At 46.6% G+C, this 22230-nt stretch overlaps 1 long non-coding RNA gene across 1 annotated transcript; it reads right to left on the reverse strand.

The window, feature by feature from the left end:
- Nucleotides 1–14928: 14928 nt before the first annotated feature.
- Nucleotides 14929–17010, reverse strand: LOC142803383 (uncharacterized). Its single transcript, XR_012894085.1, has 3 exons — nt 16957–17010; nt 16343–16410; nt 14929–15029 (listed from the first exon to the last, which is right to left on the reverse strand). It is a non-coding gene; the product is annotated as an uncharacterized LOC142803383 (long non-coding RNA).
- Nucleotides 17011–22230: the final 5220 nt, after the last annotated feature.

Below are 22230 nucleotides of genomic sequence, written 5' to 3' on the forward strand. Positions count from 1 at the left end.
ACGAAGCGTCGTCGAAGGTTGTAACGGTGGCTGTCAGTCGTCTGTTAATTCTTGATACGGAGACGCGCAAGTTGTCGGGCTTCTTCGGCGCGATGAAGGTACTCGCTCACATCGAGGTTTTCTTCGTCGGTGACGTTGGGTAACATGGCATCGAGCGTCGTTGCCGGGCTCCTTCCGTAGACCAATTTGCATGGAGATATCTGCGTCGTCTCCTGCACCGCCGTGTTGTATGCGAAGGTCACATACGGAAGAATGGCATCCCACGTCTTGTGTTCGACATCGACGTACATTGACAGCATGTCGGCGATCGTCTTGTTAAGCCGCTCGGTGAGGCCGTTGGTCTGTGGGTGGTACGCTGTCGTCCGGCGGTGGTTTGTTTGGCTGTATGCCAAGATCGCTTGAGTTAAGTCGGCAGTGAATGCCGTTCCTCTGTCGGTGATAAGGACCTCCGGGGCGCCGTGACGTAGGACGATATTTTCGACGAAGAACTTAGCTACCTCGGATGCACTGCCTTTTGGCAGGGCTTTTGTCTCGGCGTAGCGGGTGAGGTAGTCGGTGGCTACCACGATCCACTTGTTTCCGAAAGCCGACGTCGGGAACGGCCCCAATAGGTCCATACCAATCTGCTGAAAAGGTCGGCAAGGTGGATCAATTGGCTGCAGAAGTCCCGCTGGCCTTGTCGGCGGTGTCTTGCGTCGCTGACAGTCCCGGCATGTCCTCACATAACGAGTGACGTCGGTGGTAAGACGCGGCCAGTAGTACCTTTCTTGTATCCTCGCGAGTGTGCGAGAAACACCGAGGTGCCCTGCCGTCGGATCGTCGTGCAGGGCCTGCAGGAGTTCTGGTCGCAGAGCTGAAGGCACCACAAGGAGATACTTAGCCCGAAGCGGTGAAAAGTTTTTCTTTTGTAGAAGACCATTTCGTAGAAAAAACGACGCAAGTGCGCGCTTGAATACCTTCGGGACTTCGGCGGTCCTGCCTTCGAGGTATTCTATTAGGGCCTTAAGTTCCGGGTCGGCCCGCTGTCGTTCAGCGAAGTCGTCGGTAGTTATCGTTCCCAAGAAGTAGTCATCATCCGGGTCATCGGGTAGCGGTTGGTCGACAGGCGCACGAGAGAGACAGTCGGCGTCGGAGTGTTTTTTGCCGGACTTGTAAATGACAGTAATGTCATATTCTTGAAGTCTCAGGCTCCATCGTGCGAGGCGACCTGAAGGGTCCTTCAATGTGGCTAGCCAACACAAGGCGTGGTGGTCGCTCACAACTTTGAAGGGCCTGCCGTAGAGGTATGGGCGAAATTTCGACGTAGCCCAGATGATGGCGAGGCACTCCTTTTCTGTTGTGGAATAATTTGCTTCTGCTTTGGATAGCGATCGGCTGGCGTAACTAATAACCCTTTCAAGTCCGTCAGCCCTCTGCACAAGAACGGCGCCAAGACCAACGCTGCTTGCGTCAGTATGTATTTCTGTCTCGGCGAATTCGTCGAAATGGGCAAGTAACGGAGGCGTCTGGAGGCGATGTTTAAGCTCCTGGAAAGCGTGTTCCTGTGGCGTTTCCCACTTGAACTCCACGTCGGCCTTAACAAGGTTAGTGAGAGGATCGGCGATGCGGGCGAAGTTTTTCACGAACCACCTATAATAGGCGCACAGGCCCAGAAATCGGCGCACGGCTTTCTTGTCAGTGGGCGGCGGGAATTCGGCGATGGCGGCTGTTTTCCGTAAATCAGGACGAACTCCAGACTTGCTGATAACGTGCCCCAGAAACAAGAGCTCTTCATACGCAAATCTGCACTTTTCTGGCTTCAGTGTGAGTCTGGAAGTCTTGATGGCTTGAAGTACAGCTTCAAGGCGCCGAAGATGCTCGTCGAAACTCGAAGAAAACACGACGACGTCGTCCAAGTACACAAGGCAAGTCTGCCACTTCAATCCTGCCAGTACTGTATCCATAACGCGTTGAAAAGTTGCAGGCGCTGAGCAAAGGCCGAAGGGCATCACCTTAAACTCGAAGAGGCCGTCCGGTGTTATAAACGCCGTCTTCTCTCGGTCTCTTCGTCGACTTCGATTTGCCAATAGCCAGTCTTGAGGTCCATTGACGAAAAGTACTTGGCGTTATGGAGCCGATCAAGTGCGTCGTCTATTCGTGGGAGAGGATACACATCCTTTCTTGTGATTTTGTTCAGGCGGCGATAATCGACGCAAAAACGTAGGGTCCCATCCTTTTTCTTCACTAACACCACGGGGGATGCCCATGGGCTGTTGGACGGCTGGATAATATCATCCCGCAGCATTTCATCAACGTGTCTCTTGATGGCCTCACGTTCTCGCGTCGAAACCCTGTACGGACTCTGACGGAGTGGTCTGGCATTTTCTTCGGTTATGATGCGATGTTTCGTGATTGGGGTCTGCCGAATTTTCGATGACGACGAAAAGCAATCTTCGTATTGCAGGAGCAGGGCCTTGAGCTGTTCTTGCTTATCGTTCGGAAGTCTGGGATTGACGTCGAAAGCTATGGGAGGGGCTTGGTTCCTCTGAGCAGGTTCCGCAGAATCGGCGAGGGCGAAAGCACTGGTGGCTTCGACAATTTCTTCGATGTATGCGACCGTTGTTCCTTTGTTAACATGTTTGTACTCATTGCTGAAATTTGTGAGCATAACCGTTGCTTTGCCTTCCCGCAACTCTGCAATTCCTCTTGCGACGCAAACATTTCGGGTGACCAACAGATGCTGACTGCCTTCAACGACGCCTTCGAAGTCAGGTGGTTCAGGAGCGCCGACTGAAATAATGACGCTTGAGCGAGGCGGAATGGTGACTTGTTCTTCCAGCACATTCAAGGCATGGTGTCTAGACGGCGTGCGCGGCGGTAGTGCTTCTTCTGTGGATAACGTTATCGACTTTGTTTTTAGGTTGATGACAGCACCATGGAGGCATAAGAAGTCCATGCCAAGGATGACATCTCTCGAGCAACGCTGTAGGACTACGAAGTCTGTAGAATAAATACGGCCGTTAATGGTGACTCTCGCTGTGCAGATTCCTGCAGGCGTTACGAGATGACCTCCGGCTGTGCGGATTTCAGGGCCTTTCCAAGCTGTCCTAACTTTCTTTAACTTCGCGGCGAACGACCCACTGATGACAGAATAGTCGGCTCCAGTATCGATGAGAGCGGTCACACTGTGGCCGTCGATAAGAACGTCGAGGTCGCTAATTCGCCGTCTCGCATTACAGTTAGGGCGTGGCGTCGGGTCACGGCTGCGTCGACTTGTTCCGCTGCTTCCATGTTGCGTCGTCAGGCCACCTTCGGTAAGTGAGCTTTCGTCATCAGGGCTTTGCCTGGTTGGCGTTGTGTTCGGAAAGCTCCGTCGCGGCGTCGTCGTCGTCGGAGGATCTTCGGTAGTTCGTCGCACAGCAACCGCACCTCCACCGGTTGCTGCCCTTAGTTTCCCGGATACGGGCTAGGAGACCGGCCGCGCGTTGGGCCAGAGTACTGTCGGTGGTGCGGTGACGTGCGGCGGCTGGGCGACGGCGAACGCGAAGGGCTTCGTGGTGTCCACCGAGCTCTTGTCAGGTAGTCGGCGATGTCACGTGGTCGTTCTCCTGGCTGTGGGCGCGGTGCATTGACGGCGAAGCCACGCAATCCCATCTGTCGGTACTGGCAACGGCGGTATGTGTGTCCGGCCTCGCCGCAGTGGTAGCAGAGCGGGCGATGGTCAGGGGTGCGCCAGACGTCAGTCTTCCTCGGTGCACTGCGCTGGGCCGCTGGCGAACGGTATGACGTCGGTGGGGGTGGTGGCGGCGGTGGCGTCTGTCGACGGAAGTGCGATGGGGCGGCGTTTTGGCGTGGACGGGGAGTAGCGTTGTGGCGCAGTGCAGCGGCGTAGCTCATAGCTTCCGGCTCGGGCAGCGGTGCGTGGGGAATTTGAAGCGATTGCCGAACTTCTTCTCGCACAATGTCGGCGATCGAATCCACTTGAGGCTGCGCCGAAGGCAACAGCTTGCGCAGCTCTTCCCGCACGATCGCTCGGATCGTTTCACGCAGGTCTCCAGAGTTACTGGCTTGAGCAGCAGCGCAGTCTACAGTCAGACGACGATTATACTGTCTGGTGCGCATGTCCAGAGTCTTTTCAATAGTGGTCGCTTCGGCTACAAATTCTTGGACGGTTTTCGGTGGGTTTCTCATCAGCCCCGCGAAGAGCTCCTGTTTGACCCCTCGCATGAGGAAACGAACTTTTTTCTCCTCAGGCATGTCTGGGTCAGCGTGACGGAAAAGTCGGGTCATTTCTTCTGTGAAAATGGCGACATTTTCATTTGGAAGCTGAACCCGGGTCTCTAATAAAGCAGCGGCCCTTTCTTTTCGAGCGACACTCGCGAACGTTTGCAGGAATGCGCCGCAGAAAACATCCCACGTTCGGAGCGTGGACTCCCGATTTTCGAGCCAGGTCCTTGCGGTGTCTTCTAAATAGAAGAACACACGACGCAGCTTTTCGTCATGGTCCCAGTGGTTGAGGGCGGCCACACGGTCGTATGTCTCTAGCCAGGACTCCGGGTCTTCGAACGATGACCCATGGAAAATTGGTGGTTCCCTGGGTTGATGCATGACCATCGTGGGCTGGGACGCTGCGGTTGTCATTGTCGCTGCAGTCGCGGTCATGGCCTTGGTCTTCCGCGGCTTGTCGTGTAGAAGCCCGTACTCCGGTGGTAGCCCTTGCTGTCGGCGGCTTGTTCGCTGCTCCTGGTTGGCGTCGGTGTCTTCTCCGTGACGTGGGCTGGGTTCACGGCTTGACGGGGGCGTCCGGTACATGAACGAAGCAGCACCTCCACCAAATGTCACGGGGTGGTGACGTGGCTGAAGACAGGAGACTTCTTGTTAGAATTTAACTGTTTATTTGGGCGAACCTGTGCCCGGTAAACAGAAAGTCCAATTACAGCAGCAGTCTCGCACAGATAGCAGTCTCAGACTGATAGCGGCGAACGGAGCGTCGGCCTTCCATCAACAACTGACAAGCGGCGAAGCGCGTCGGCATTTATACTCCCGCCGTCGAATGTTCTAGCGCTATCGCTGGTGGCGGCGTGTGTTCCAGAACAATCTGTACCATTCGCACAGTGGGCGTGATCTTATCGAAATGATCTACTACAGTCCGGAACCCTCTAGAAAACTGCAGGTGCGGTTTGCGCTGAGAATCGTGTGGTGTTTTGGGACGATAACAAAAACTTGGGAAATGGAACGTGGCATTATCAATTAGTATTTATTTGGCAGATGGTGGTAAAAGGGGATCGAAAGTTCCAAGGCCCGCGCAGGGGTGCCCGCGCAAGTAGGTGTTTGGTGGGTAGCGACACCACGGACTCGAGCTAACGGGGGGGGGGGGGGGCGTTTCGATTCCTTCCCACGCCTAGCCGTGCGTGGCTTTGCCGTGTCAGGGGAAAAGGGGATCCTGAGGGTTGAGCCGACGCTGGGTGATTGGACCTTTAAGGCCCCCCGGCAAATCAACACACCCCTTTGGCCCCGGTTCACGTAGACGGCACCCCTGGACTGACTCACCCAGGGGAAATCGGCAGTCCCCTTTTCCTATCTCTCTCTCACTACATCTTGGTCTCTCTCTCAAACTTTTTATGTGTCCTGTCATCATCTCTTTTCTGGTTACTTCAGAATTTCCTGGCGGCAAGGATTAACCTGGTGTAGCTGTCCAACCTCTGGTAATTATAGCAGGTTATAGCGGCGATGCATGGCTGGCGTCTCTAAGTGTATGTTGTTCAGCTTTGCAGCATGCTCATATTGGGCTCGGTGGTGGGCGGCCACCATCGCCACCGAACTTTATAGGCTTTTATGACACATGATTTTCTTCCCCTTTTCCTGATCGCTCCCTGGAAAAGTGGTGTACCGAAGACCCATTCATGCTCAACACACCAAGTCCGACCTTCCCGAAATACCAAGTTATCCACAGTCAAAACGAAAAGAATACAGTCCGAGCCATTTCACAATTCTTTGTGTCCAAAGTCCCACAGAACCAACAGGCCCAGGTTATAAAGTGACAAAGATGAGAAGTGGAGATCTTCTGGAGGTTCATGACAAAGCTCAATATGATAAGCTGTCTAAACTTGTAGCGTTTGGGGAAACCCCTGTTTTGGTGGGCCGACGCAGGTCAATGAATACTGTGTAAGGCACGGGTTCTGACGATGATCTCATTGAAATTTCTGAAAGTGAACTGGTAGAAGGTTGGCAAGACCAGAACGTAGTCAGAGACCAACAAATAACAATAAGGCGCAACAACAAACAGACCCCTAAAAACACGTAATAATAAAACACGGAACAAGTCACTTACCAAAATCAATCGAAACCGGCTATTATCAGCTCCGTGTAAGACAATACATTCGCAATCCTCGTCGATGTTTTAAGTGTCAACGTTCCGTGCATTGATCGCGGAGTGGCAGAGGGCGCACCACTTACGCGAAGTGTGCATCCATTCAACACATATCCGACAACAGCACCTCAGAAAGCACTCATTGTTCGAACTGTGAAGGAGATCACCCTGCTAATACACGATCATGCCCCACATGAAAAAAAGAGAAACAAATAGTAGAACTTAAGGTCAAATTCAATCTGTCATTCCGAAAATCTCATCAACGTTTCGCACACACAACCCGCCCTTTCCGTCCTTCGCCGATGTGACGTGCCGGGGTGCCACGCCACACGTTTCTGCACCCGCGAATGTCACACAGAGTGTGCCCATGGTAGTGCCACTAGCGCTCCCAGCTGGAGCAGCCTTTACTGCTCCTCCACTTGACAAACAGGGCCAGCAGACCCCCGTGTCTGCTGAACCTTGGACAACTGCAAGCGCAGTTTGGTCCGATAGTTCTGTGAACGTGCCTGCCGGGCAGGCACCATCCATCACCTCACAAGAGGTGATGGACAGAAGTACCACTCCTCCGGCGCATCAGATGCCGAAGAATAGGCACAACTCTTTGGAGCGCCCCCAAAAAGAAAAACATCAAACCACTGAGCCCGGAAAGGCCCTGTAACCTAAGGTGACACTTTTTGTACACACAGCACCTCTCAACAATAAAATGACACAGATACTTCAATGGAACGTCAGAGGACTGCTGAGAAACCTCGGCGATATCCAGGAACTTCTACACAAACATACATCAAAATTGCTGCGTGTGCAAGAATTACACCTAGAATCAAACAGACTAACTTTCATTGCAATTACGTTATTTTTCGAAAGGACCGAGATGATGCTGTCGCCTCATCCGGTGGTGTTGCCATAATAGTTAGTCGCACAACAACCTGCATACATTTACCACTTCAAACATCTCTTGAAGCAGTAGCTGTTCGAGCCGTCATTTTCTATAAACTGGTACCAGTTTGCAGTGTTTATGTACCTCCACATACTGAACAAGCATGAATTCTAGTCACTAATTGATGAACTTCCAGAACCATATCTCGTCCTAGGGGACTTCAATGCTCTTAGTAATCTATGGGGCGACTCTCGCTGTGAAGCGCGAGGCCGCCAAGTTGAACAGCTCTATTCCTCTTCTGGTGCATGTCTCTTAAACCTAAAAAACCCAACATACTATAGCCTCGCTAACAACGCCTACTCATCGATAGACCTCAGCATTGTCTCTCCATCGGTACTACCTTTACTCATATGGAAAGTCATAAATAATGCATACGGAAGTGACCGTTTTCCTTTAATTTTGAGTACAACAATAGATAAAACAGGTTCTTTACAGGCTCCCAGATGCAAATTGACAGGCAGACTCGGAAAAGTTTCGAAATGCTAGCAACTTAAGGTGGTCTGATATGTGTGGCCCAAGCGTACATGCAGCTGTTGACTACCTTGCAGTTTTTTTAATTGATGCTGCAACAAAGTGTATCTCACAAACGAGACTTGGAACAAAACGACGCATCCCTTGGTGGAATAATGAGTGTCGAGATCCACGTAAAAGACAAAACACAGCGTGGAAGTTGCTTCGGGACTCATAAACTGTAGAAAATCTCGATAGTTTCAAGATGATTGTCTCAAGATAGAAGAGTGCGCTGACAGGCTAGGCGGGAGAGCTGGCAGAAATTCGCAACATGCCATAATTCCTATACAGATGAAGCTAAAGTTAGGAGCACGGTTTGTAAAGTAGGAGGAAGACAAGCATATTCACTCCCACTTGCAAACACGCCGGGCGACTGCTTCGAAGACCAGGCGAACACTTCGAGGAGGTCTCGAGCTCGTCGCACTATACCGCAGGGTTTCAACAATACAAAGTCGGAATAAAAAAGGAGAGACTACAGCGCAAATCCACAACGCACGAGGCGTACAATGCGCTTCTCTGTTTAGCTGAGCCTCCCTAAACTGTGGCAAGAAGTCTCTCCCAGGTCTCCGACCTTGTGTCATATGAAATGCTGAAACACCTGCCCATCGAAACCCAAAAAGCCCTTCTTTGCCTTTATAATGCTGTATGGTTTCCGGCGAGATGCCCTCGACCTGAAAAGACGCCATAGTTATTCTTATCTCAAAACAAGGCAAGGACCCGTCCTCAGTTTCAAGCTACAGGCCAACAGCATTAACCAGTTGTCTTTGCAAGGTCTTTAAAAAAAGATAAACAAATAACTTATGCACTTTCTTGAGTATAATGGCCTGCTTATATATTTATTTACTTTTATTTATTTTATTTGCATACCCTAAGGACCCGTAACATGTGTAAGATACATTAAAACTTCGGAAGCATCATTATATAAAACTTAAATGAAAAAAAGTACACACGACAGTAGTGATAATAAACACACACACACACACACACACACACATACATATATATATATATATATATATATATATATATATATATATATATATATATATATATATATATATATATATATACTCTGTAGAAGAAAAGGTACGGTAATAAAAATACAATAGGCTCCAGGTAACCAATTGTAGGCGCAAATAACGCACACAAAAATATTCAAGTAATTCACAAGAGCAACATCACTGCATAACTACATTAATCGTTTGGAAGTTATAAGAAAACTTTTACCGCTTTCAGAAAGGATGAAGATTCTGTTAGAGTGGCTACATCAGCTGGCAAGGAATTCCAGTTGGTTATTGACGGGGCTCAGGGCGAGTATTGGTATTTTTTGTTCTCGGGAAGATGGGATTAACTTTGTTAGGGTGATCAACATGGGCTGAAATGTGTGATGGTGAGAGGATATGCTTGCGCGCAAACTGGGAGTTGCTGTGGAAGAGTGAGTGGAAATTGATAGCCTTGCAAGGTTACGGCGTGTGGCAAGGCAGGGCAGATTAGGCGATTTCAGTATGAAACTTACGCTTTCATACGACGAGTATGATGACGTTATGAAGCGCGCAGCTTTGTTTCGAATTGATTCAACCAGGTAGGCTGAATTTTCAGTGTGAGGATGCCATATTATTGAAGCATACTCCAGCAATGGTCTTATCAGTGAAATGTATGAATAGAGTCTAGTTTTTTTTTGTTGGCAACGTATAATCGCCTTTTGAGGATGCCAAATTTTTTTATTGCATTAGTAGTGATATGTTCAATGTGAGTGGTCCAGTTTAGATTGGCTGTGAAAAATACCCCAAGATATTTAAAGGATTGTACTGATTCAATTAGAATGTCGTTCATGGTGTATAAGTTATGCAAAGGGATTAGAGCAGAACTAATTTCCAACTGCTTTGTTTTCTTTATATTAATTTCTATCAGCCACGTGTCGCACCACTCAGCCAGCCTATCGAGGTCAGATCGTAAAATGGTGCTATCGGCAGGGCAAGTTATTTCTTTGTAAATTACGCAGTCGTCTGCAAATAGCCGACTTTGCGATTTTATGCTACATGCTTTGTCAATAATATATATTAAAAACAAAAGAGGACCTACAACCAAGTCTTGTGGAACACCGGATGAAACGCTAGTAGGGTTAGAACTGTAGCTCTTGAATTTTACAGATTGGAAGCGGTTAGTAAGAATTTGAAGTATCCATTATGTTGTATTGTTTTCAAGCTTTATATTACACATTTTTAGTTCTAAACGTTTGTAGGGGACCCTATCAAATGCCTTTGAGAAATAAATAAAGATGGCATCAACACGACGGGAAGAGTTAGGCGCAGAATGAAGGTCAGAAATTAGTTCGAAAATTTGCCATTGACATGAGAAGCTTTGACGAAAACCGTGTTGTTTGTTTCGGAGCATGCTATTTAAATTAAGATAAGCCATTATATTTGTGAATAGGATATGTTCGAGAAGTTTGCAGCATAAGGACATCAAAGAGATTGGTTTGTAGCTATTGGGCTGAGTATTATCACCAGATTTGAATATTGCGATTACGTAAGCCGATTTTCAGTCCTCTGGCAAGCAACCTGTATCTAAAGATAATTGAAAAATTACCGCGAGCAAAGAGGTTCAGAAGTGGCTGGTTAGCTTTAAAAGCTTAGCTTAAGAAAATCAGGGCCGGGGCTGCTTTTAGGAGCTAAACGATCTATTGCACAAGCTACAGCGTACGCAGTAATTGTGATAGGGGAAAATTCATTAGAGATCGTTAGCTGTGGCATATTTAGGTTTCTATCGAGCGATCTCTCGATTGTGTGAACTTCAGAAAAAAAAATGGTCAAGTTTTTCAGCACAGCCGGCTAAGCTCAGGGTGTTGCCATCCTCTCAATAGAGTGCTGGCACCGACTCTCTTTTCTTAGGATTTACACTGCTCCAGAACTTCTTAGGGTCAGTTTTGAACATGTTTGGTAGTGTGTCATTGTAGTACTTATTTTTCGCTTCAGAAATTGCAGCTTGAGTTTCTTTGGAAACGTTTTTATAGTTCTGCCAGTCCTCCGACGCGTTCGTTCTCGACGCTTTAGTGTACGCTCTTTTTTTCTATTAATTGATCTTTTAATGTTACGGGTGAACCATAGATCGTCCGATCTTTCAGTTATTGTAATCACCGGCACACAAAGACGTTTTAATTCTTTTAATTTGTCACAAAATAAGCACCAGTTTTGTCCAGTAGACTTATTAGGAAAGTTAGATATAAATTCATCCGAAAAAGACTGTAGCAATCTGTTAAGCTTATCTGTGTCTGCGCGTGAGTAGTTAAGTATATTTTTTCGAACGTTTGTTTTCTTGAAATGCGGAAGCGGCAGAGAGCGGTGAACTGCCCTATGATCACTTATTTTTTCCAAGATCTCAACCTTAGTGCTGTCGGGATGATTGGTAATATAAAGTCTAAAAATTGCTGTCACGTGTTGGTTCCCGCACAATTTGTTGTAGATTGTGATAATGGAGAAGGCGCGAAAAGCTAAGCTGTTCATGGCAATTAGGATGAGGAGGGACAGATAAAGTTGACCAGTTCATTGAAGGATATGACCAGTTCATTGAAGGATGGTTAAAGTCACCACCAAGTACTAGAAAACAATGAGGAAGCTTGAGGAGAATGGAATCAATGGCTTCCTGAAGAAGCTAAACTAACCTGCCGGCAATCATGGGGTCGGTAACAGGCACCAATTATGCAATGAATGTGATCAAACTATGATGAAACCCAGACAATTCCGAGAGGGACTCTGAGGGAAGAGGCGATGACTGATAGATTTTTTTATGGCAATAATAACGCCACCACCTCGACAACCCGTCCTATCATTACGAAACAGACCGAACGATGAGGGGAACGAAAGTTCGCTGTTCTTTACGTTCTTGGTCAACCGTGATTCCGTACCTACGACTATATCAGCTGAGCACGTGTACATGAGAGCGTTTATTACATCAAGCTTTTTATAAACGCTGCGAAAATTAAATAAAAGTAGTGAGACCGATTTTGACAAGTTTGGCGTGTGGTGACGTGTTTTACAGGGTCATTCAAGAGAGAATTGTTCATTTGCTGACACCATGACAACGCAATCATTTACCGAGTTATAACAGAATGTGGAACCATGCATCTGAAGCTTGTTAAAACAACATGCCGTAGCAGTGTGGGTTTCGAGAGGCTACGTCCACCGCGGACCACCTTGTCCGTATCGAGGCTCAAATTCTTGATGCTTTCGTTCGTAATCAGTTTTTTTTTCTGCGTTCCTCGGTATGATTTTTGATTTGTGGGGTTTAACGTCCCAAAACCACCATTTGATTATGAGAGACGCCGTAGTGGAGGGCTCCGGAAATTTTGACCACCTGGGGTTCTTTAACGTGCACCCAAATCTGAATACACGGGCCTACAACATTTCCGCCTCCATCGGAAATGCAGCCGGCGCAGCCGGGAATCGAACCCGCGACCTGCGGGTCAGCAGCCGAGTACCTTAGCCACTAGACCACCGCGGCGGGGCGTTCCTCGGTATGGCGAAGGCCATATCGGGGAACTCAGAGAGATACCAGGTGGCGCTCTGGCATACTGTAAGGCCTCTAACACTTCGGTGTTCGGGGTAAAATGTTGAACGTAATCAAAAGCTACTTAACGAATCTCGCATTCCGTGTTTGATTAGGCACTGTTTTGTTGCGAACATTCTTTCAGAAAACAAGAGTGTTGCAAGGGGGTGTGCTGAGCTGCACACTCTTCATGGTCAAAATTAACTCAATGCGCCTCGCTGTCCCTCCCAGTAAGTTTTACTGCGCATATGTTGATGATGTATACGTTGGTTTTAAATAGCGAAATCTCTGGATATGTAAACGACAGGTTCAATTAGGTTTGAACGAGGTTTATCGATGGGCAGATTAAAGTGGTTTAAACCTAGCGCGCAAAAGAGCACATGCGTCTCGTTCTGCCGGAAGAGGAGTGTTCATCCCGATCATGAGATTGACCTGCTTGGTCGACGTCTGTCTGTACAATCTGTGCGTAAGTCTATGGGTCTAATATTAGACACAAAAGTAACCTTCATACCCAACGTCAAGTATTTGAAGAACAGGTGCCTAAAAACAATGAATATTTTGAAAGTGTTGTCACGCGTTACGTGGGGTAGTGACTGGAAATGCCTGATGAATCTGTATAGAAGCCTTGTGCGCACGCGCCTCGATTGTGGTGCTATAACCTACCAGTCTGCGACACCATCAGCTTGAAAGATGCTTGACCCTGTCCGCCACCTAGGCATCCACCTTTTTACGGGTGCTTTTCGAACTAGCCCCACAGAAAGCCTGTATACACAATCAAACGAATGGTCGCTCCATCTGAAGAGATGCTATGCGTCTTTTACGTACTATCTCAGGGTGAGAGCAGACGAGGAACATCCCTCTCACTCGACAATTAATGATCTGTCCAATTCTACTTTATTCCACAACTGTCCTTCGCCACAGCCCTGCTCACTCCGTGTCAGGAGGCTCGCTGAGGAAACAGCCCTGACACTTGTAGAACACTGTTTGATGGCTCTAGCAGTATATCCGCCACCGTGGCGATGGCAGGTTATAGACTGCATTCTATCTTTCGTGGAAATCACTAAAGACGCACCTACTCCACATATACGCATGTACTCTCTCGAAATCCAACACAAGTATACTTGCCCAGAATTCTTTACAGATGCTTCTGAGTCTCGCACTGGCGTGTCATTTGCAACTGTTGGCCCATCTTTTTCAAATACCGGTATACTGCACCCCAAAACAAGCGTTTTCACTGCAGCAGCCCATGCAGTATCTGTGGCTGTCAGGCATATTAATGAATTACAACCACAACGCACGGTTGCATACACGGATTAACTGAACGTTCTGACAGCTCTGAAAACACTAAAAAAACAGAAGAATCTTGTATTTGTGTCACTTCACTATCTTTTATTCAGTATCTACGCCCTCAAACAACCTGTTGTTGTGTGCTGGGTGCCTGGTCGCCGTGAGATCAATGGAAACGGGGCAGCAGACCAGCTAGCTGCGTCTGCACACGACCACGCACCCGCCAAAACACACGTGGCTGTGCCTTCACTTGACATGAAACCTTATTTTTTTTACGACGGGAGCTCAGGGCGTGCTAGCAGCGCCTATGGAATAGGCAAACAGGCAACGAAATACGTGTTATTAAACTGATACTTGGAATTGGCCACCAGTGTCCAGAATACGATGCACACAAGTTACACGTACAAAGATGTAGATAGGACGCACAAATACTGTACATTCATACCTTTTGTCTGGCGATGACCAAGCCATCTGTGAGAGGTGTGGAGATCCTTTTACGGTACTCCACATTCTAGTTCAGAGTAGGTATTTAGATGATTTAAGCAAAAAATGGCCCCGTATCTGCATGTAATGTGCAAATGTCGTCGAAAGACGATAGTCTTGCATGTGGATAGAGTGAACAAGACATTTATTTGATGTTCTGAGCAAGAAAATTGGTGAATGATATTCTGGAGGCGCTGCGTTAGAGTGCCTGGAGCGTGCAGTGGAGGCGAACGAACGCATCAAGTCACTTCACACGTAAGACATAAGCGCCATCTGGCAGTTTTTTAGAAAACAAAGCGCGTGGCTCTGAGACGGGGGTGTGCGCCCATCTCAGACGTAATAAGGTGTAGAACGCAGGCCGATGGGTAGGTGCCAACACCGTCTCGTTTCAGCAAAGAGTTGGAAACACTCGTATTTCCGTGCAAGCGTTACATGGTCAGCGCACCGTGAGCGCTACGGTCCTTCAAATTACTTACGTATGCCTTTTCAAGTAAAAGTCACACAGAATATATACGTGTTGCTTTGGTGCCCCAGACATGCGCAATAATTGCTTTTCAATTGACAATTGCACAAGCATGAACGCTCAAGCTTGAGCAACATGCTCAAGCTTGAGCTATGTTGCTTTTACCACTTCGCCTCCACCAAGTGCGACCGCGGCGGCCTTAATCAAACCCGCGACCTTTTTATCAGCGACAGAGCCCTCTAGCCACCGACTCACTGTGGTGGACCTTCGTTTTAGAGTTCATGCTGCTGCATATAAGCGGCGGAATGGCATGACACAACCTACCTCAAGTAGGGCACTTCGATCCGCGATTGCGTCAACGTTTCGAGCAGTGCAGTTCACCACATCGCTGAATTTATTCCTGGTGTCGCTCGAATGCCAGTTTTGAATTTCGATTCGGTCATTGATATATGCACCTGCAGAGTTCAAAGAAAAAGCGGGCAAAATTTTGTTGAAAAGTCATTTAAACGTCGGAAGCTTTGCTTCTGTGCACAACACATACGTCTCTCAACCTTGAAGTGCAGTAGCAACAACCGTGAAACAAAATAATGCCAACGCCACTCAATATTTTTCACTCGTAACCAGGAGTTTAAAGCAGTTTTCTATAATAATATGCATATATGTTGCTTTGTAATGCTGTACCTCATATCAAGGAACAGGAGATCTACAGATTCCATTTGAGAGGAGGCGGTGGATTCCACCGAGTGCGATTTTGTAACGTGATGGTGAATGACAACACAGTTAAGTGTGGTGACACCGGTCTTGCTCTACGTGGAGTTACTGTATAGGTAGCATATGCAGTATCTCTAGTTCTACGTAACTGCAAACAATATCAATGCTAGTGAGGAACAAGAGAAACAATTCGAACTCAATCTAAATCTACAAAGTGCGAATAGGCTCTATTTTGCCACTAAGTAAATTGTTCATAGCTGGCCAAGAACTGGGACATTTCTATGGATGAAGCATCTACCATTAGTCTACGCCTTTATTACACGACTAATAACATTAGTGCAAAGAGTAGCACATTTCGGAAACTGTTTCGCAATCTTTTCATACACACTCACTACGGTGACTTCAACAAAAAAACTGCGATGCTTACTAGCTGCTGTTGACTACTAACTTTTCTTAGTAGTTAACAGTCTAGCGACTGCAAACCATAAAAACATGTGTGATGCCTTGGTAGCTAATACGTAGCCCAGTCGCAGCGCATGCTGCCGGTATCACAATTTTCGTTTGTGCATTGAAGAGCTCAGTGCTAAACCACTTCGACGATCACAACGGCTCCAAAGCACTAAAGCGCCCCACTGAAGATTTCCCACATCTGGTGGCAGTCAGACTGCTGCCACCTCCGGACATCGGTAGTAACACCTTAAAGGACATTGGTAGTGCATTCAAGCTGCATAGGCATGTCGCAACCCTTAGTTGCTGACTGCTGCGCGCTGAAAGTGAAGCCAGCAAATAAAAAATGGCTGGACAGCCAGGCTAAAATTGGGTTGGCTATCAACGCTAGCCATGGGGTCTCCATCAGGCAGAAAAGTACATCAAGCACTGAACAAGAGCCTGGATCTTAGGTCTGTACCCAGCTGTGTTCGCTTGTTGCTCTGGCCGGCTTGCCCTGCCTTCTCCAGCTGCGACGTCTGCGTGCGAGCCCGCTGCGCCTATACAACTGTTTAGCGTTTTACACGTGCGACGATTGTGCCTCGCGAAATTCAGATACACTATTTCTCACCTGTGAACATGATGGATTCCATAAACTTGATCGATATCATAGCGCCAATGGTGCTAAATGCGTAGATACTGCAACAAATAAAAAGACAGAGTTGCAGGACTTCAATCGAATGCTCTTCAGTAATTTGGCTGATAGCTTGGTTAATTTCCTGGCGCACGTGTTCTTTTGTTTCAGTGCGATCTCAGCTATGGCCGTTCATCGTGATGAAGAAAAGACTTAATTCTGACTTCTTGGCGACGTTCTGGACCCCTAAAAAACTTCTTGAGCACAGGTTGGAGCTAAGTGAGTACTTTAATGATGCACATTACGGTTCACTGGTACTCAAGCTGGGAAACGCATACGGATACAGGGGAAGCATAACGTATTCGCTTGTGTTGTGCTCTCTGTCTCTGCTATACTAAAGCTTTCGTTTCTGCATGCTGCACAAACATGATCGCATCTATAGCAAACCTGAGTAATCTTGCAGCGCATTGATGTAATTGCTCAAGCATCGCTGAAGCCCCTTTCTAGACTGCCGATGCAGCATGAAGAGAGTGTTGTCAACCAAACGAACATGTGCGGAGCAGACATGTTCAGTGTTCTATAATTGTTATTTTAATAAGCCCAATACGTACGGAGGAAGTTCAGTCAGCATCGTTGCGTTGTGAATCATAACAATTGGGATCACTGCATGAAAAAAAAGACAGTGCAGATAAGCCCTAACAATTAGCTTGAGGAATATAAACCCCAGTAATTTGTTGCGCCTTACCTATCTTATTGCACCAGTGTATGTAATGAACGTTGGTTGAAAAAGGAGTCGTGGATCTGCAATAGAAAAATACCTTCACAATTCTCCACCAATAATAAACTCTTTCTTCATTTTTGATGTAAAGCTCCCACTCTTTTGTTTTATGGTTTATTTTACTAGTCCACTCGATACATGTAAGCTCTCAATGAAGTAGCAGCACTAAAAAATGGCAAAGAAGTTATATATCAAAATGTGAGCTTTTCTATTCGGTATTCGCAATTTTTAATAATAACGTCTAGCACGAAACATTAGATAAAACATGCAAAACCGAAAAAGCGCAAAAAAAAAACACATCTAAGTTATCGGCGTCGTCAAAGCGCCCATCATCTTTCTCTTGTGAATGGAAAGGGGGTACACAGAGAAGCGCAGTTAAGAGTTATTTAAAAGCGTAATATTTATTATTACGTGTGGAAGGAGCCATTGTCACTAGAGTAAACATGCTTTGGAAATCTCTGGTTTAAGGCCAAGCTTTGTTCGTGTGTGATAGCCTTGCTGACACTGTAAATAAGTGTCGAAGTTTTCATGGCCTTCAGAGTACCTGAACACAAATGGCTTATGCCAGCAAACCCTGTAGAAGTGTTTATGCCAAAATATAACACCTCGCAAAGAATTGCTTATAGCAACACTATACCTGAAAAAGCACTGCTGCGGTCAGCGAGTGCTCCGCTTGCTAATAGATTACGTAGGTTAGGGAGTGGGGCAAGGATATATTACGGGAGACGTCACTAGTTGTCTCATTTACGTGTTCGCTAAATTAATTGGTTTTCGAAAGTGGCCTTGGATAAACTAGTTACTTGCGTTCACGATTCCAGCAAGCGTTTATATGTGGTACATGCGTAGAGGACATTCACACGTCCGTTCTCCCACACACTATGTTTGCCACCTTCTCAACACTTCTATAGGAGAAAACCTCCTTATGGCATTGGTTTGTACCTTCATCCGATGTAGACGTACATGGCCACCTGTACTTTTATAAAGTGTTCAATATATAGCATAAGTGTCCATCTCTCTATATATATATATGTGCATATAATGTCACTAGATTGTGCTAGTTTTAGGGGCAGACAGGCATACAGACAGACAAACGGACGGATGGACATACAGACAAACGCACACACAGACAGATAGACGGACGGACGCTTCGCCCGACTCATCATGATTCACTACGTAGATATGCTGTAATTTTTTTTTTCATAAGTAAGGCAGGTGTATTTTCGGGAGGTCTCAGTGTCCCTCCAATATCGGGAATCTAGGTATTACATCATGGCAATATGCAGAGTACGGAACGTTCTGCTGCTGCACACGCTGTCGTTGCGCGCCGTACACTTTCGACGAGTCACGCTCTAAACACGCTCCACGAGAGTGTGAGACGAAGTGTAAATTTGAGATTGCGCCAACGTGAACAGTATGTATCTAATGTTATTAACGGTTGGGGTTTAACGTGCTAAATGAGGACATTATATAAGAGACCGTAGTATAAGGCTCTGAAAATTCCGACCACATAGGTTTTCTGTAACGTGCAGAAAAATGTAAGGTACACGAGCCTTAAGCCTTGTCGTTTTCATCGAAAATGCGACCAACGCAGCCCGGATTTGATCTCGCTACTTGCGGGTCAGCAGTCGCGCTCCATAACCACTATGCCACCGTGGCGGTTGCAATACAACTAATAAACTATCAAGTTCAAAAGTCAATGTTGTAGAATATGCGTTTGACTAATCCTAATCTGTGTGTAAATTTGCGGCCACGCGTTATGCCACCTGAGCCACGGAAAAAAAAGTGAGAACTTGACCAAGACTATTCTGTCAATAGTGTGAATTCTGAAAGCACTCAATGAAAAACACATAAACGAGCAAAACGTGCAAGTCGCTGCGGCCCTGAGAAACTTGCGCTTGAATGTCGTGCAGCGCTTACCCTTGTCCTTCGCAGTCATCGCCTGTCTCATTTTTGAGCAGCAGTTCAACTGATTTCGCTTGCAAGCTTTGCCTTAGTTTCTGCTCCATTTCAACGAAAGACATGTCATCATGCCACAGTTCAACAATCTGCAAATAGGACGTTGGAAAACGTAAGGTACAATTCGACAAGTTCCTTTAAAGAAAAAAACGAACAGGCATTTCCGATCACAAAGTTCACAGAGAGCCAGTTTGTACACGCGCATGTCAACGCTATTGCTTTCTTGCTTGTGGCGTTAATCAACACAAATCGGAGATGTTGATTCACCTTCGCTTGTATATACAAGACATTCTGAAAGTTCTTCTCGCTCTCTTTCTCTCTCTATCTTATATATATATATACATATATATATATATATATATATATATATGGAGAGAGAGAGAGAGACAAAGAGAGGTCTTGCGGAGAGCCCTATGAGCTGATGAAGGCTGCATGTGATCTCATGATCATAACTTCAAGAGGCAGCTCTTTGCGCTCCTCCACGCACGGCTGGCTTCTGCATTGAATATAATACCGGGAACCAGTCGATAGGCCCCCCCAGTCAAACGGATGCCGAAATTGTGTGGCTTGTGCCGTACGCTGATGACTGCCACCTCCTTGTCGGTCCTACTCATGCATGGCAGAAGTTTACCTCATTCAATTCTCAATTGGTGTCTAGCACCATTTTTGTTTAAATGGCGCTAGACACCGATTGCATATGCATTTTACTAGTTAAAATGCACATGCCCACTTACCACAAACTGTTTCGAATGCCTACGTTGAATATTTGTTGTAGGCCGTTATAGGGTGGACAAAGCAGTCGAAATTAAATTGATGCATAAAAAAATTGCTCAAAATTTATTGCTTACCCTGTCTTGGGATGCAACTCCATCAGAAATTTCAATTCTCATGGCCTCAATCTGCATCGAAATGGACGCGAACGTTGAGCATTCAACAGTTCAAAATAACGTGTTTGCTATGAATGAATCAATCAACTTGGCGAAAGGAAGGCTTATCGACTGCATCTTCGTCCGCACACTCCACCAGTATAAAAACAAAAGACGAAAACAGCTAAAAGAGCAATTGTTGCCCCCTTTTTATGGGTGCGTGATAGCGCCCATTGAGAAGCGAGCGCCTTTTAGCCCAAAGGCTCTCGGAGTTAGCTGAAGGTGGTTGAAAAAAATCTAGACAATGAATGTGCATAATTGAAATTTGAATTGCGAACGAGAAGGACAGACGAGCTGGTGTAGTTGCCCGACTTGTCCTTGTCGCAGTTTGCGCTTAAATGTTCCCTTATAAGTGACCTTAATGAGCATTCCGCTGACGACGATTGTACTTTCAGAGAGAACCAGCGAAATGATAACGCTTGTTGACCACAGAAATTAGAATGAAATTGGTCATTACACGAGCATAACGTCAAAGCGTATACCTGCACAAAAAAGCACCCTGTAGTCAAACTGATTGAAAATAAGGCGCTGCTTTGAACTAGTGACGTTATCCAAAGCTTGCAGCAGCACGGTACGTTAGAACGAATAACAAAGAAGACACAAGTGTTGGCTACACCTTTCTCCTGGCGACGTCCTTTGTTTCTTTGTCCATCCAGTCCAGCCAGCGCACTTGACTCAAGAATGTTTCGCGGAGCTCATTGGCAATCCTCAATATGTATACCTACGAAAAAAAAGAGTTCTTGATATTCAACGCGATATATCGAAGTGCCCATATGCATTCAGTTTTGTCAGTGACTGGGAACGCGATGTGAGGTCACCCACAATGCACGGGCCCATTGGTATTTGACCGCCCAGCTGAATGATAGCTCAAATAACAAGAGGTGGTCGAAATTGATCCGTAACCCCCTTGCTGTGGCGCCTAAAAACTCTATAGTAAAAGGTGGTGTACGACAACTCCGCACAGATCACGTGTAATGCACGGTAATGGCAGAGTTGTGATGGAGGTGAATTGCTTCTGGTATCTGCAGACTCTGCCTCCAAGATAGAACTTTCACACGTGTATAACTCCATGAGCAGAAAATAGCTCTATGCTGTGGTTAGTATTAGAGCAGTGCACTGTCCCGGGCCGGGCCGGGTAATGCATTGTTGGATCGTGCTTGGACACATAAGCTTCGGGATCGGGTTGGGGCTCGGGCCTGAGTCAGGCCCCTATTAGGCCCGGGTTTTTTGTGTACCGGTATAATGGCTTGTCTACACTGTTTGGTTTATTTCTTTCGTGGTGTTTTAAATCCCGTAACGACCCAGGTTATAAAAAATGCCGTAGTTGAGGGCTTTGGTCAATCAAGTGCTGTAGCACGCTCTGAAATGAAAATTTTCAAGACGTCTAGAATTTTTCTCCATCGGAATGCCACAAGTAATTTAAAAAACTGGTATTATAGGTTTACATCATTATACTGAATGAAATACGGCCTTGCATACCGTAAGCAATGGTTGAGTATATATAAACCACATTATAGGGGTAGTATATTTTGTGCTCGTCTTTAGAATGCAAATAAAAAACAGATTGTGCGGTTCGCACTGATTGATTTATATGTGGTGTTTAACGTCCCAAAGCCGCCATATGAATCTGAGAGAAGCCGTAGTGAAGGGCTTCGGAAATTTCGACCACCTGGGGTTCTTCAACGTGCACCCAAATTTGAGCCAACGGGCCTACAGCATTTCCGCGTTCATCGGAAATACAGCTGCCGCAGCCGGGATTTGATCACGTGACCACGGCAGTTTGATCACGGCAGTCGAGTACCTCAGTCACTAGACCACCGTGGCGGGGCGAGGTTAGCACTGGGTACATGAGACAGCCAGTTATGACTACAAATAAATTACCCTGAAATTACTACGCAAAAGTGTTACGAGCATAATTAACTGATTTTATACTGAATGCTGGCTGCAAGTGCCTTCACTTCAGCGGCCAGCGCTGCGATTGTTAGGATGCGGTCACTCGCCCTGTTTCAAATTAGTGATGAATTTAGGCATTCGGGTGAAATAGTGTTGCGCGAAGTTCAAATCACTACCTGTGAAGCCCAATATTTCCACCTGGAGATGTTATCATCGTAAAATCAGTTCTCGGTAGCGTGCAAACCACTGAGCAGCTTGTTGTAGGTATTGTTTTATGCCGCAGTGCGAGACGTATCCGACAGATCCCGCTGTGTGTTTTCATGATTACCCGA

Source organism: Rhipicephalus microplus, chromosome 3 (assembly GCF_043290135.1).
Source record: "Rhipicephalus microplus isolate Deutch F79 chromosome 3, USDA_Rmic, whole genome shotgun sequence".
NCBI classification, from domain to species: Eukaryota; Metazoa; Arthropoda; class Arachnida; order Ixodida; family Ixodidae; genus Rhipicephalus; species Rhipicephalus microplus.